This window comes from Periplaneta americana, chromosome 2 (genome assembly GCF_040183065.1).
Source record: "Periplaneta americana isolate PAMFEO1 chromosome 2, P.americana_PAMFEO1_priV1, whole genome shotgun sequence".
NCBI classification, from domain to species: domain Eukaryota; kingdom Metazoa; phylum Arthropoda; class Insecta; order Blattodea; family Blattidae; genus Periplaneta; species Periplaneta americana.
Window position 1 is genome coordinate 211270529 of NC_091118.1, and position 17498 is coordinate 211288026.

The 17498-nt window shown below is 36.7% G+C and overlaps 1 long non-coding RNA gene across 2 annotated transcripts in view; it reads right to left on the minus strand.

The window, feature by feature from the left end:
• Window positions 1–6478: 6478 nt before the first annotated feature.
• The window catches only part of LOC138695096 (uncharacterized), a 77468-nt gene continuing 66448 nt past the window's right edge, over window positions 6479–17498 (minus strand). Inside the window, exons 2-4 of one of the 2 annotated variants that reach the window (XR_011331053.1) lie at window positions 13916–14517; window positions 11779–12583; window positions 6479–11712 (exon numbers count right to left, since the gene is read on the minus strand). This is a non-coding gene — a long non-coding RNA (uncharacterized lncRNA). Of the gene's footprint in view, window positions 12584–13915; window positions 14518–17498 lie in introns of both variants that reach the window. The other variant, XR_011331052.1, reaches the window with a different exon arrangement.

Genomic DNA, 17498 nt, shown 5'->3' on the forward strand with positions numbered 1-17498 from the left:
GTCCATACACTCCGCGTGGAGTATTGGAGCGGCCTTCAAAAGACTTCACGACAATGGATAGCGCGACATAATTAAAATTATTCAAACTACAAAGCTTCCGTCCATACACTCCGCGTGGAGTATTGGAGCGGCCTTCAAAAGACTTCACGACAATGGATAGCGCGATATAATTAAAATTATTGAAACTACAAAGCTACCGTCCATACACTCCGCGTGGAGTATTGGAGCGGCCTTCAAAAGACTTGACGACAATGGTCATCGCGACATAATTAAAATTATTGAAACTACAAAGCTTCCGTCCATACACTCCGCGTGGAGTATTGGAGCGGCCTTCAAAAGACTTCACGACAATGGATAGCGCGATATAATTAATATTATTGAAACTACAAAGCTTCCGTCCATACACTCCGCGTGGAGTATTGGAGCGGCCTTCAAAAGACTTGACAATGGACAGCGCGATATAATTAAAATTATTCAAACTACAAAGCTTCCGTCCATACACTCCGCGTGGAGTATTGGAGCGGCCTTCAAAAGACTTGACGACAATGGACAGCGACATAATTAAAATTATTGAAACTACAAAGCTTCCGTCCATACAGTCCGCGTGGAGTATTGGAGCGGCCTTCAAAAGACTTGACAATGGACAGCGCGACATAATTAAAATTATTGAAACTACAAAGCTTCCGTCCATACACTCCGCGTGGAGTATTGGAGCGGCCTTCAAAAGACTTGACAATGGATAGCGCGACATAATTAAAATTATTCAAACTACAAAGCTTCCGTCCATACACTCCGCGTGGAGTATTAGAGCGGCCTTCAAAAGACTTGACAATGGACAGCGCGATATAATTAAAATTATTGAAACTACAAAGCTTCCGTCCATACACTCCGCGTGGAGTATTAGAGCGGCCTTCAAAAGACTTGACAATGGACAGCGCGATATAATTAAAATTATTGAAACTACAAAGCTTCCGTCCATACACTCCGCGTGGAGTATTGGAGCGGCCTTCAAAAGACTTGACGACAATGGCCAGAGCGACATAATTAAAATTATTCAAACTACAAAGCTTCCGTCCATACACTCCGCGTGGAATATTGGAGCGGCCTTCAAAAGACTTGACGACAATGGCCAGAGCGACATAATTAAAATTATTCAAACTACAAAGCTTCCGACCATACACTCCGCGTGGAGTATTGGAGCGGTCTTCAAAAGACTTGACGACAATGGATAGCGCGACATAATTAAAATTATTGAAACTACAAAGCTTCCGTCCATACACTCCAAGTGGAGTATTGGAGCGGTCTTCAAAAGACTTGACGACAATGGATAGCGCGACATAATTAAAATTATTCAAACTACAAAGCTTCCGATCATACACTCCAAGTGGAGTATTGGAGCGGTCTTCAAAAGACTTGACGACAATGGATAGCGCGACATAATTAAAATTATTGAAACTACAAAGCTTCCGTCCATACACTCCAAGTGGAGTATTGGAGCGGCCTTCAAAAGACTTGACGACAATGGCCAGAGCGACATAATTAAAATTATTCAAACTACAAAGCTTCCGTCCATACACTCCGCGTGGAATATTGGAGCGGCCTTCAAAAGACTTGACGACAATGGACAGCGACATAATTAAAATTATTCAAACTACAAAGCTTCCGTCCATACACTCCGCGTGGAGTATTGGAGCGGTCTTCAAAAGACTTGACGACAATGGCCAGAGCGACATAATTAAAATTATTCAAACTACAAAGCTTCCGTCCATACACTCCGCGTGGAATATTGGAGCGGCCTTCAAAAGACTTGACGACAATGGACAGCGACATAATTAAAATTATTCAAACTACAAAGCTTCCGTCCATACACTCCGCGTGGAGTATTGGAGCGGTCTTCAAAAGACTTGACGACAATGGCCAGAGCGACATAATTAAAATTATTCAAACTACAAAGCTTCCGTCCATACACTCCGCGTGGAGTATTAGAGCGGCCTTCAAAAGACTTGACAATGGACAGCGCGATATAATTAAAATTATTGAAACTACAAAGCTTCCGTCCATACACTCCGCGTGGAGTATTAGAGCGGCCTTCAAAAGACTTGACAATGGATAGCGCGACATAATTAAAATTATTCAAACTACAAAGCTTCCGTCCATACACTCCGCGTGGAGTATTGCAGCGGCCTTCAAAAGACTTGACAATGGATAGCGCGACATAATTAAAATTATTCAAACTACAAAGCTTCCGTCCATACACTCCGCGTGGAGTATTAGAGCGGCCTTCAAAAGACTTGACAATGGACAGCGCGATATAATTAAAATTATTGAAACTACAAAGCTTCCGTCCATACACTCCGCGTGGAGTATTAGAGCGGCCTTCAAAAGACTTGACAATGGACAGCGCGATATGATTAAAATTATTGAAACTACAAAGCTTCCGTCCATACACTCCGCGTGGAGTATTGGAGCGGCCTTCAAAAGACTTGACAATGGATAGCGCGACATAATTAAAATTATTCAAACTACAAAGCTTCCGTCCATACACTCCGCGTGGAGTATTAGAGCGGCCTTCAAAAGACTTGACAATGGACAGCGCGATATAATTAAAATTATTGAAACTACAAAGCTTCCGTCAATACACTCCGCGTGGAGTATTAGAGCGGCCTTCAAAAGACTTGACGATGGACAGCGCGATATAATTAAAATTATTGAAACTACAAAGCTTCCGTCCATACACTCCGCGTGGAGTATTGGAGCGGCCTTCAAAAGACTTGACAATGGATAGCGCGACATAATTAAAATTATTCAAACTACAAAGCTTCCGTCCATACACTCCGCGTGGAGTATTAGAGCGGCCTTCAAAAGACTTGACAATGGACAGCGCGATATAATTAAAATTATTGAAACTACAAAGCTTCCGTCCATACACTCCGCGTGGAGTATTAGAGCGGCTTTCAAAAGACTTGACAATGGACAGCGCGATATAATTAAAATTATTGAAACTTGAAAGCTTCCGTCCATACACTCCGCGTGGAGTATTGGAGCGGCCTTCAAAAGACTTGACAATGGATAGCGCGACATAATTAAAATTATTCAAACTACAAAGCTTCCGTCCATACACTCCGCGTGGAGTATTAGAGCGGCCTTCAAAAGACTTGACAATGGACAGCGCGACATAATTAAAATTATTGAAACTACAAAGCTTCCGTCCTCTTTGACACCGCTAGCCTACTAATTGAACGTGGCTACTTTACAGACTTCCTCCCGGGGATTCCCTTGGAGGTTCGTATCTGGAAGCAGTTTACACTCGTTCGTCGGTGTTGGTTATTAAAACGTTTTCAGTTTCTTATCACCTCATTTTACATTAGAGTGCTCTATTATATTAATGCAGAAAACTTAAAAAAAGAACTTCAATTACATTACATTAATTTGCATTCTCTCTGCTTTTCTGTGTTCATATATGTTTGTATTTAATTTATATGATTCAGTTTTAATTTAGTTTATAGAATATTCCGTGACCTTCTTGCAAGTTCTGCGGCAAAAAAGGAATTGTAGCAATTAACAGTCCAATTTCATTCACAGCTGTCGGCAAATGAAAGTGAATTACCAGGAACGAAAAGCTGTTGGCAGCTGAAAACAATAATGTCTGCGGCAGATGTAAACTGAATTGTTTTCTCTTCAATTTATGTTTTAATCTCGTAAGAATAACAATGAATGAATATAGCTACAACATAGTCAAGGCCAATAAACAAATCTGCGAACTTAAATATTTGTAAGCATATGGTTCAAAATGGGCTTGTCAGACTTGCTGCAGCTGCTGCTCTTCATACAAAGGCGGACATCAGAGGACAAATTGAAGTTAAAGTCATCGCTAGAGTCAGGATGTTTGGCAAAATGCCTTTTTTACTGGGTGGAAATAAATCATTATTTGCATAGATATAAATGTGATTTGGAGTAAATCAAAGTGATAGGGCCAATTTCTATTTTGCCTATTTTGCCTTTTTAAGATGTTTCTTACTAAGAAATGCCTTTTTGTCATTTTAAAGAGCAATTTTCTAATTAACTATAATGTAATGTAAATGCAATTTAAATATTTAAAGGAATGACTAACTTTACTAACAATAGTAAATAAAAGTTATATATTTCGGTGCTTAATCTGCTAATAATGGTATTTTTAATAGAATTGGTGTAATATGAATAGTGATCGACAATCCACAGTTACAAATATAATATTGTCATGTCTTCACGATACCAACAATCAGCTTTATAATTTTAAATATTAAGCTCATTCTCATAGAAGTTGTCACGTAGCATTTTCAATTGTTTGCTTTCATATTTTCAAATCTTACTGTTACAATTTTGTGCTACACGTGTTTCTTATTGTATGAGAAAGAAATTTGAGTGAGGAACAGTCAGCAGTGTTGCCAATTTAGCGATTTTCCCGCTAGATCTGGCGTTTTTCAGTGTTAGTTTAGCGGGGGAAATGTATTAAATTTTTACTGCTGATATAGGGATTTATACATAGACAAATAGCAATTTAGCGGTTTCTCCACTGTTTCATAGCGGGTTTTTAAAAACTGAGTTGGCAACACTGACAGTCAGTTATTGTTGGGTGACAGAAGGTGTAAGATCGTTTAGCTACAACGCCTAAATTCAGTAAACCATTGAAAAGTAAACTTCATGCTTACGTTAGTGAATTCGGTGCCCATGTGTTTTCAACAGATGGAACAGTTTTGTTATGTAAGGTTTGTGAAAAGACAGTTAATCACGAAAAAAAAGTATTTTATAAGTCAACATGTGTCATCTACGAAGTAAATATGTGAGTTATGTTGATATAATTTAAATTTATTTCTAGAATTATGTTATGCTTTTTTAAAATTTATAATGCCTTTTTCAAAGCTTTTTGCCTGCTTACTTTAACTGTTATAAATACCTAAACATCCGGGCTCTGTACTTCGCATTAAATGGCATGGACTTCATTTTAGAATGCTGCTTGTTTGCAGTTACAATTATGAAATCCTATTTATGTTTCATTGCTTGCGGTATGCAATCTATACACTACAAATTATATCATCATTATCACGTAATTCCATTTTATGTAACGTGTGCTCTTCTTCAGTCATTTGTTTTCAGATAATCTATACTAATAATAAATCTGTAGCCGAACTTTTCAGATAATTTTCGATTTTCCAAAAATAATTGGTCCTAACATATATAATTAACCACCCTGAAACCGAAAATCGCTTTATTGAAATTTTTGTTTGTATGTCTGTCTGTATGTTTGTTACCTTTTCACGCGATAATAGCTGAACCGATTTCGATGAAAATTGGAATATAAATTAAGTTCGTTGTAACTTACATTATAGGCTATATGGCATTCAAAATACGTTATTTAAAAGTGGGGTTACAAGGGGGCCTGAATTAAATAAATCGAAATATCTCGCTTATTATTGATTTTTTTGAAGTATGTTACATAACAAAAGTTTGTTTAAAAATGATTTCTGATAAGTGTTATTCTCTGAAAAATTTTGATAGGACTGATATTTAATGAGATAAATGAATTTTAAAATTAAAATAACTGCCATCTAAGGCGGTGTATTGAATTAAAAAACAAATGACTTCGTCTATAAGGGGCCTTGGACACAACAATCGGAAGCTATGAAACATAGCCTACAGACAATTTTTCTGTATTTTTATGGTAATATCGGAAGCTAAATTAACCGATTTGTATAATTAATCATTATTTCATCATTGGAAAGTGTAGTTTCTCTGGATGGACATAATGCTATAATGTTATTACAGTAACTTGTGAGTGAATTGAGGACAGGTAAGATTAAAATAGCTTCTTATGCACAGAAAACTTGATAGGTTATTCTGTATATTCATTTCCTGTATTTCTTATAATAATGTTTATGAACATATTCATTTTTATCTCAGAGAATTAACGAACAACGAGAGTGTATTGATTTAGTATGCAGTAATAGTACATTAGCTTAGCAATCCATTATTTTATAATTCAAATTTTAACTATGCTCAATTGAATCGTGTTAAAATACATAAAATACATATGCAATAAATGCAATGCAAAGAAATTGGGTAATGAGCAAGCAGATTATGTTGCGCTGTTGTAAAAGTTGTTCCTCCTGAGATTCAAGAGCTCCCACAACAAATTAAAAACTTTCTAATTCGAGTACATCCGTTATCAACACACTTCTTCATAATATAATATAATATAATATAATATAATATAATATAATATAATATAATATAATATAATAATAAATCTGTAGCCAAAATTTTTCTGTTAATTTTCGCTTTTCCAAAAATAATTGGTAATAACAATAAACATGTTAAAGGAATTGTCATTGCACCAAATGAGTGTCTCTGGATCAAAATGATCGCATTTTAATATTTTAAATACAATTTAAATTAAGTAACATATTAAAAGATTTATCCTTCTATCAAACACGAATGTTCCCTGGATCAAATGTCCTATTTTAATTATGTAATTACTTTATATTTATTTCTAACGTGTGCAGCGGAGCGCACGGGTACGGCTAGTCTATATTATTATAATAACAATTTTTCTTTTTAAAAGTTGATTTTGAGCACAAAATATTTATCGATTCGTTTTCTGTATCGGTCTCGACCGGCTCTCAATTAACGGAAGGAAGAGTATGACGTAATGATAATGATATTATAGAAACAAATCCAAGTTTGACTGAATCATCACACTTATCATCAAAGTCATAGTCTAAGTAGTTTTGTTTCACGTTTCTTCCAATGTAATATCGTGATCTTACGAAGGTAGGATCTAACTTCAACTTTAATTCCACAATTGGGACATCTGGCAGACATCTACGGCTGACCACTAGGATCCAGAATACAAAGCAGAGGTTAACTTAAAAATAAAGTACAATATCATTTGCAGAGAGAATACAAAACAATGATAAACTTAAAAATAAAGTACATTTTGATTTTGAAGAATAATGAGATAAAAATATATAATGTAAAATAATTGAAACGAAGTAAATAATATTATGTACTGTTATACAAGTGATTGTGTAAAATGGATAATGAATCTCTAAATACCATCAGACAAATTTTGTTAATGTCCTCATTAGAAAATTTAAGAGAAAGGAGAATGGTTTTGGTTAACTTAAATGAAGTTCCCCTAGCGCCAAAAAGAAGTCCTTTCACTTCCCATGTATCAACATTAATTTTGTATTTCTCACTAAAGTGAGGAGTAGGCCCTATACGGATTGTTAATAGACTTCTTTTCTTCGTTAACGTTATTGGCTTATTGATATCCTTCTCAAAAGGGTAAAAAATGAGGCTTCTTACATGATATACTTAATATCTTCGTCATGTCAGATTGTCTGATATTAATTTCGAGTCTCAGTTTATTAAGTTTTAGTCCACCACAGATGATGTCTAACAGTATTTAGTCTTTTACGTTACCTACCCCTATTTACCTATAGTCAGTAGCTATATTAGTTTATCCTGGGTGAGTCCCTAACTCTTATATTGGATACTAATCATATGCGGGATAAGGTTAGGGTTTTTTTTACCTTAAGACTGTCCAGTGTTTATAGACAGATGGAAAAAAAGTGTTTGGGGAGATGTTAATATGCAAAAAACATGGGTTTTATTATTTGAGGGGTTCGGGAGTAAAATATGGTAAGTGACGTTTTACTGTTTTGAAGTTATAGACAGACAAACTTTTATACATGCACAGTTTGTATAGTTATCAGGAAAGTAAAATCTGTACATCTCTGCCATCTGTTGAGATGTTGGAAAACTAACTACTGTATTAGACGCAGAATGTAAAATACCACATTATACGCTACATATCTCATTTTTAACCATAATGTCAGTTACCATTTTTTACGCCCGATCCCCTCATTTATTATTATTAGACACTGATACACAAAATCAATCAAAGCAATGGAATCATCTATGTTCTTCTAACTTAAAAGGGTTTGAAACGCTGAAATGATATTATAATATTATGGGTTCGGTGCCTTATAATACAGACAGAATACCATTATTGGTATCTATGTAACTATCAATGATGAATTTTTCTTTATTAGATGGATTACACCTTAAGACCTCATCCGACCTCGTCCCATCTCTGTCTTGAACGTCCAGGACATCTTTCGTCTTTGGACTTGCGTAACATCACCGTTTTAGGAATTCTAGTATTACCCAATGACCTATCCAATTATTTCTGTAGTTCTATTTTATCACTTATTGAAAAAGTGTCTAATCTGTTTATTTCTTAGTTATTTATTCTTGATTTTATGGACAGGGTGATTAAGCAAAAGAGTGCAAAAAATAAACTAAACATAGGGAATGCTCCACTGAACATTATGACATAGAGAACTTGGGATCTTAAGTCAGATTAAGATAATAAGGACCTAAACATTTCTATCGCTATCGTTTAGTATTTCTATACTACGCCCTCTCATTATTCACATTTACATGGATTATTTACAATTTCAAATTATTGTCATATCATTTATAAACTAGAGTTAACAACATACCACTTTGTACCTCAAAGTGACGGTCACCAACCTCAACGCAAGCAAGACATGGCGTACGAGATTCTGCCGCATCCTTTCAAATATCCCTGGCGTGTTTTAATCACATCACAGGCGACTAAAATCCTGGCAACCAATTCCACATTCGTGTTTGCTGAATTCCTATAAACAAGTGATATTAGATATCACAATAGGAAATAATGAATGGATTCATGTCGGGTGACCTCGCAGGGCATAAAATAAGACCTCCACTTCCAATCCAGCGATCAGGAAATGTATCATTAAGATGGTTACGGACATCTACACTTAAATGAGGCGGTGCTCCTTCGTGCTGCAGTCACATCGTCTCACTGACAGCGAAAGAGCACGTCCTACAACTCAAGTAAAACTCTTTGCACGAACCGAAAGTACATGAGTATATGTGAACATTCAGACGGGCAGGTAGGAGATATGGCCCAATGAGATGGTCTTGTAGCCTACAATGCCGACCCAGATATTTACAACGAAACTCACTGGTTTTGTAGATTCCAAGTTTCCTATCTCAAATGTTTAATAGAACATTCTTTGTTTCGTGTTCAATTTTGCACACTTTTAGTGAATTACCCGGTATACTCGTATATCCTAAAACTTTATTAAGTTGAACTGCGTATAGGCCAGATTGCCCAAGTAATGTTTAATTTTGCTAAACGAATGTTAAATTAACAGGCTGTTAATTTTTAAAGCTTTGTTAATGTATTTTCCATTTGTTCAACATAATTTTGTTTAAGATAACCAACACTTAACTATAACGTCTGTTAGCACTATTTTAACCACTCAACAGCAGTTGGTAATGATTTTACACATTTAAGACAATTTTTTATTGGCTAAAATTAATCTTTAAATTCTATATTATAGAGTGAGTCATGAAACTTGCATAAAATGACAACCAGTTATAGTAGGCCACGCTCCATAAACAAACAGTTGACAAATGAAAGTTTTAAGTGACATGCTGAGTAATAATTACAAAGTAAGGTTATATTGCCTCATTGTTATTATGGATACGAAATACGAAAGAAATAAAATAACACTGATGTATTTAAACAGTCCGAAGTGTTTTTTAAATGTTATATTACCAGTCATATGCTAAACATTCCTTACAGACAGACACAAAATATTAATTTCGCAACTTCTGTTCGAACAGCTGTGGAGACATCGGACATATTTAACTAACTGTTAAACGAGTTAACTGCCCGAAATCCTACATTTAAAATTAACAATCTGTTTAAACCAAACTGGTGTTGAAAACATACAATTTTATTAATTAACAAACTGTTTATAGTTTAAAAGTCGTTAAATTTTCTAACAATACTTGGAAAACCGGCCATAAGAAGCACTTGCAACAGGTGCCGGACCACGTTGCTCCATATAATGGTCTAAGACAGGGGTTCTCAAACTGTGCGTCGCGACGCCCTGGTGCGTCTTCGATTTCTGTTTGGGGCGTCGCAGCTATAAGGCAAAACTAAAATAATTTATAATGTATAGTGAAGCATCACATGAAAGTTTTCACTACGTGTAGATATTTATTTAATTCAAATTTCGTATTTTTACGAGCTGGTGAGGCAGGCTAAGTGACTATTTTTTTAAATACCACCAAATCTAATTTGGGAATTTTTTTAATTTTGGGTACAAGAACGTCGCACGGAAAATCTGACACATGTAAAGGGCGGCGCGGTCTCAAAAAGTTTGAGAACTCCTGGACTCGCGTTACAGAATGCGCGCTGGTTCGAGTTCTCGAGTGGAAAAAATGTTCATATGAAATCTCGACCAGTGTATGGAACCGGTGCTCACCCAGCATTGAATTTTGGAAGCTACACAAGTAGCGAAATCCAGTTACGGAAACCAGCTGTAACGGCTGGGGAGTCATTATTTCAACCACACGAGACCTCCGTTCTGATTGGATGATAGTTCATCTCTGCTTAGGATGTGGGCATGAGGCCAGCAATCGGTTGGTAAGCTTAGGCTCTTCATGGGTTGTCGTGCCAAGGATAAAAAATAAAAGTAACAATCAATAAACTGATAACGTAGAAAATAACGTAGGTCATAGAATTAGAGTCTGGCTGTGCGGAAGAAAAGCCCTTCTGCCCTTAGCTCTGCCATATTAAATTATTATTATTATTATTATTATTATTATTATTATTACTACTACTACTACTACTACTACTACTACTACTACTACTACTACTACTACTACAGTCAAATGTTGTTTCAACGAACGCCAATTTAACGAATTTGTCAGTACAACGAAAAAAATTGTATTCCCTTCCTTACCTGCATAAGGTTTCAATTCAAATTACTTCAATTGTAAGAACGTCAATATAACGAAAATTTCACTACAACGAAAATTTCTCCTTCATGATACATATGATCATTACAACGAATTGGTAACACCAACATATCAATTATAGAAACCATTAAAGTTCACTTCAGCATGGAGAAGCTTGCCCTCAACGATTATAGTAAACTAATTGCTGGCGGAAGTCGGAATTTGTCAATGATTGAAGAAGAAAAAGAAGAGCATGTCGATGACATTGAAGAGTTGGACCTAGAATTCTGGAGACAGATATGTGAGAAGAATAACACACCTACAGACATGAAACCAGAAGATTTAATCGATATCGACAGTGCAGTGACTGTTGAAAAGACGGTTACAGAAAAGGACATTGTCGGTAGTGTAAAGCATCAAGAAGGTGTGAGTGAAAGTGATGAATAATCTGTATGTAGTGACAATGATAGTGGAATAAAGTCTCTTGCCGAAGCTGTAAATTTACCAATGATTTCTGACTATTTTTGGCCGGACAAAACAATTTACTAGACGATGTGACAAAAAGTGCAAGTGTTATAGTAAATTATCTAGAAGAATCAATTGTAAAATGTTCAGTTTAGAAAAAAAAATACAGACTTTTTCTCAAACTAAAACATACAGTTATAACATTTCTGTATAAAGAAGCATTAGTGAATATTACAGTGTAACAAACTTTCTGTATATCGAAAATGATGACAGGGTCCCTACGAAATCGTTAAAACGACATTTCATTGTATTATTATTATTATTATTATTATTATTATTATTATTATTATTATTATTATTATTATGAGGACTAAACTATCACGCCTTAGATTCAGTTTAAACCTGTGTACCTCAGTTCTAAAGGAAACTAACGAGAACTATTCATCAGGCCTTAGACTCAGTTTAAACCTGTGTACCTCAGTTCTAAAGGAAACTAACGAGAACTACTTCATCAGGCCTTAGACTCAGTTTAAACCTGTGTACCTCAGTTCTAAAGGAATCTAACGAGTACTACTTCATCAGGCCTTAGACTCAGTTTAAACCTGTGTACCTCAGTTCTAAAGGAAACTAACGAGAACTACTTCATCTGGCCTTAGACTCAGTTTATACCTGTGTACCTCAGTTCTAAAGGAAACTAACGAGAACTACTTCATCAGGCCTTAGATTCAGTTTTAAACCTGTGTACCTCAGTTCTAAAGGAAACTAACGAGAACTACTTCATCAGGCCTTAGATTCAGTTTAAACCTGTGTACCTCAGTTCTAAAGGAAACTAACGAGAACTACTTCATCAGGCCTTAGATTCAGTTTAAACCTGTGTACCTCAGTTCTAAAGGAAACTAACGACAACTACTTCATCTGGCCTTAGATTCAGTTTAAACCTGTGTACCTCAGTTCTAAAGGAAACTAACGAGAACTACTTCATCAGGCCTTAGACTCAGTTTAAACCTGTGTACCTCAGTTCTAAAGGAAACTAACGAGAACTACTTCATCAGGCCTTAGATTCAGTTTAAACCTGTGTACCTCAGTTCTAAAGGAAACTAACGAGAACTACTTCATCAGGCCTTAGATTCAGTTTAAACCTGTGTACCTCAGTTCTAAAGGAAACTAACGAGAACTACTTCATCAGGCCTTAGATTCAGTTTAAACCTGTGTACCTCAGTTCTAAAGGAAACTAACGAGAACTACTTCATCAGGCCTTAGATTCAGTTTAAACCTGTGTACCTCAGTTCTAAAGGAAACTAACGACAACTACTTCATCTGGCCTTAGATTCAGTTTAAACCTGTGTACCTCAGTTCTAAAGGAAACTAACGAGAACTACTTCATCAGGCCTTAGACTCAGTTTAAACCTGTGTACCTCAGTTCTAAAGGAAACTAACGAGAACTACTTCATCAGGCCTTAGACTCAGTTTAAACCTGTGTACCTCAGTTCTAAAGGAAACTAACGAGAACTACTTCATCAGGCCTTAGACTCAGTTTAAACCTGTGTACCTCAGTTCGAAAGGAAACTAACGACAACTACTTCATCTGGCCTTAGACTCAGTTTAAACCTGTGTACCTCAGTTCTAAAGGAAACTAACGAGAACTACTTCATCAGGCCTTAGACTCAGTTTAAACCTGTGTACCTCAGTTCGAAAGGAAACTAACGACAACTACTTCATCTGGCCTTAGACTCAGTTTAAACCTGTGTACCTCAGTTCTAAAGGAAACTAACGAGAACTACTTCATCAGGCCTTAGACTCAGTTTAAACCTGTGTACCTCAGTTCTAAAGGAAACTAACGAGAACTACTTCATCAGGCCTTAGACTCAGTTTAAACCTGTGTACCTCAGTTCGAAAGGAAACTAACGACAACTACTTCATCTGGCCTTAGACTCAGTTTAAACCTGTGTACCTCAGTTCTAAAGGAAACTAACGACAACTACTTCATCTGGCCTTAGACTCAGTTTAAACCTGTGTACCTCAGTTCTAAAGGAAACTAACGAGAACTACTTCATCAGGCCTTAGACTCAGTTTAAACCTGTGTACCTCAGTTCGAAAGGAAACTAACGAGAATTACTTCATCAGGCCTTAGACTCAGTTTAAACTCGTGTTCTTCAGTTCTAAAGGAAACTAACGACAACTACTTCATCTGGCCTTAGATTCCGTTTAAACCTGTGTACCTCAGTTCTAAAGGAAACTAACGAGAACTACTTCATCAGGCCTTAGACTCAGTTTAAACCTGTGTACCTCAGTTCTAAAGGAAACTAACGAGAACTACTTCATCAGGCCTTAGACTCAGTTTAAACCTGTGTACCTCAGTTCTAAAGGAAACTAACGAGAACTACTTCATCGGGCCTTAGACTCAGTTTAAACCTGTGTACCTCAGTTCTAAAGGAAACTAACGAGAACTATTCATCAGGCCTTAGACTCAGTTTAAACCTGTGTACCTCAGTTCTAAAGGAAACTAACGAGAACTATTCATCAGGCCTTAGACTCAGTTTAAACCTGTGTACCTCAGTTCTGAAGGAAACTAACGAGAACTACTTCATCGGGCCTTAGTTTAAACCTGTGTACCTCAGTTCTAAAGGAAACTAATGACAACTATACATTATTTTTAGGCTCAATTTGAACTGTGTACTAAAGTTCTAAAGGAAACCAACAAGGACTACACCATTAGGCTCAGTTCGAACCTGCGTACCTCAGTTCTAAAGGAATCTAATGGGGACTACACCATCAGGGCCAAGACTCAGTTTAAGCCGTGTACCTCAGCTCTAAAGAAGTTAACGAGAGCTACATCATTAGGTCTTAGGCTCAGTTCGAACCTATACATCTCAGTTATAAAGGAAACAAATACGAAGTATACCATCAGGACGATGAAAAAAGTTTTTCAGAAATCTTGATCGGAAATGAATGCTTTGAAACAGAATTAAATTTGGTAAACAGTTCGTCTCACACTGCGCTGAGTTTTCTCACAAAACCAGTACATTCTACAATTACGTCTTCGAAAAACTTCTAAAAACTTGTATCAAAATGCGCTGCATCTTTTCCAGCGTTGTCCTCTCAACTTTCATAGTCTTCCTGGACTTGATACGGCGACATCAGCGTTACGGCTGGTGGAAGACATCTGCGACCACATCGGACGTTTGACGTCTGTGGCCAGACCACTTCCTGAAACACACACAAACATAAACGTAACTTATCAACATTATCACGCTCTCCCCTTGTCATTTGTTCCTTCCCAACCCTGCAATATAAAATATTAAAACATTATCCATTACTCGCTGAATGGCTTTTCACCACGGCGAGGTTATGGCGACCCCCTCCTAGCAACGCTCCCCTCGGCTGACCACTTAAGTCCCCAATCTGGCAACGCTTCACTGTGGCCGTCGACATTTCTAAACCCGCAATCAATATTTCCAAATATTTATATACATATATTTTATTTAGTTTTTCAACAGTTTTAGTGCCGTAACCTATCACCTTTACTTTTTAACTTTGCTCTAGAGTATGCCATTAGAAAAGTCCATAATAACAGAGAGGGTTTGGAATTGAACGGGTTACATCAGCTGCTTGTCTATGCGGATGACGTGAATATGTTAGGAGAAAATCCACAAACGATTAGGGAAAACACGGGAATTTTACTGGAAGCAAGTAAAGAGATAGGGTTGGAAGTAAATCCCGAAAAGACAAAGTATATGATTATGTCTCGTGACGAGAATATTGTACGAAATGGAAATATAAAAATTGGAAATTTATCTTTTGAAGAGGTGGATAAGTTCAAATATCTTGGAGCAACAGTAACGAATATAAATGATACTTGAGAGGAAATTAAACACGGAATAAGTATGGAAAATGCCTGTTATTATTCGGTTGAGAAGCTTTTATCATCCAGTCTGCTGTCAAAAAATCTAAAAGTTAGAATTTATAAAACAGTTATATTACCAGTTGTTCTTTATGGCTGTGAAACTTGGACTCTCACTTTGAGAGAGGAACATAGGTTAAAGGTGTTTGATAATAAGGGGCTTAGGAAAATATTTGGGGTTAAGAGGGATGAAGTTACAGGAGAATGGAGAAAGTTACACAACACAGAATTGCACGCATTGTATTCTTCACCCGTCATAATTAGGACCATTAAATCCAGACGTTTGAGATGGGCAGGGCATGTAGCACGTATGGGCGAATCCAGAAATGCATATAGAGTGTTAGTTGGGAGGCCGGAGGGAAAAAGACCTTTAGGGAGGCGAGACGTAGGTGGGAAGTTAATATTAAAATGGATTTGAGGGATGTGGGATATGATGATAGAGAATGGATTGATCTTGCTCAGGATAGGGACCAATGGCGGGCTTATGTGAGGGCAGCGAAGAACTTCCGGGTTCCTTAAAAGCCATTAAGTAAGTAAGTAAGTAAGTTTAGTGCCGTAACTACACACATTTCCATGGTGACGTAACTTTTCCTGACAATAAGTGACATCGCTAGTTCCTACACCGCGTCACTAGGCTGGGATTTGCTTCATAAAATTGTTGTACTAATATTATTAGTAAGAAGTTAATCATATTTTATTAATGATATTATAGTTTTTAATAAAAAAAATGTGAGTTAATAATACAATAAAACCTGGATTTCACGTTGCTGAAGAACAATTATTTAAATAACGCACAACTCAGAACTCTGTATAAGTAGGCTAAGGTTTGTATAGCTACAAGATAAATTTTGAACGACTAGAAGTCAATTTAATAGAACGCAGAGAGCTGGGAGTGCTAAGGATGTCCAAATGTGTTTTATGATAACGAGGAAGTGTTTAATTATGGTTTATTTAACAACCCTCGCAACTACCGAGGTTACATCAGCGTCGCCGGATGTGCCGGAATTTTGTCCCGCAGTTCTTTTACAAGCCAGTAAATCTACTAACATGAGCCTGTCACATTTAAGAACACTTAAATGCCACCGACCTGGGATGGGATCGAATCAGCAATCTCGAGGACAGAAGGCCAGCGCTATACCGACTACGCTACCAAGGCCGACGGAAGTGTAGATCTAGTTAATGTTTGATAAGATGCCTCGAAATAATTGTGGTTTAACTCCAGTACTTTCTGCAAAAAAAAAAAAAAAAAAAAAAATCTTTTTACAACGTCTTCATATAAAGTAGGTATTTTTATTCTTAATTCTGCAATGCTTGAGAAAAGTGGCATAAGTCAATTTCCACAAAAAATGTTTATTAGTTTATTGATAACTTACGGAACATCTGCTCGCTTGGGTAAAGACACATAAGAATTTCTCCCATTATAATAATTCATACAGAAGAAAATCAAATCGACATAAACCAGTGTGAAGACAGTTTTTTTCTTCTCCTGTAAAATTAACATTTTTGACTTGTGCCACTTTTCCCAACCACTGCAGAATTATACTGTCTAAAGGATACCTTGTCCTGCGCCGTGGCGTGGCGTCATAGTCTACGTATTCTCTCTGGACTCATGTTATGGAATGCGCGCTGATTCGAGTCCTCATAGGCGAAGGAATTTTCTCGAGAAATTTCGGCCAGTGTATGGGACCGGTGATGCATTTACAGACTACAGACTACATTTACCGATTACAGATGTGCACGTTTTGGCAGCTTGCATTTTAATTATTGAAATAATTTGTTTTTACTGTCTCATTCTTTACGTAAAATTTGAGCAAAACACAAAATAAATTTATAGCCTACTGCATCAGCTGCTGCCAGGAAGTCAAAAGGAGGATAGCAATGGCAAAGGAAGCTTTTAATAGAAAAAGGAACATCTTCTGCAGATCTCTGGAGAAAGAACTAAGGAAGAGACTAGCAAAGTGCTTTGTGTGGAGTGTGACATTGTATGGGACAGAAACATGGGCATTACGACGAAGTAAAGAGAAGCGAATAGAAGCATTTGAAATGTGGTTATGGAGAAGAATAGAGCGTGTGAAATGGACAGACAGAATAAGAAAGAAAGCTGTGTTGGAAAGAGAGGGTGAAGAAAGAATGAAGCTGAAACTGATCAGGAAGAGGAAAAGAAATTTGTTGGGTCACTGGTTGAGAAGAAACTGCCTACTGAAGGAATGGTGAACGGGAGAAGAGTTCGGGACAGAAGAAGATATCAGATGATAGACGACATTAAGATAGATGGATCATATGCGGA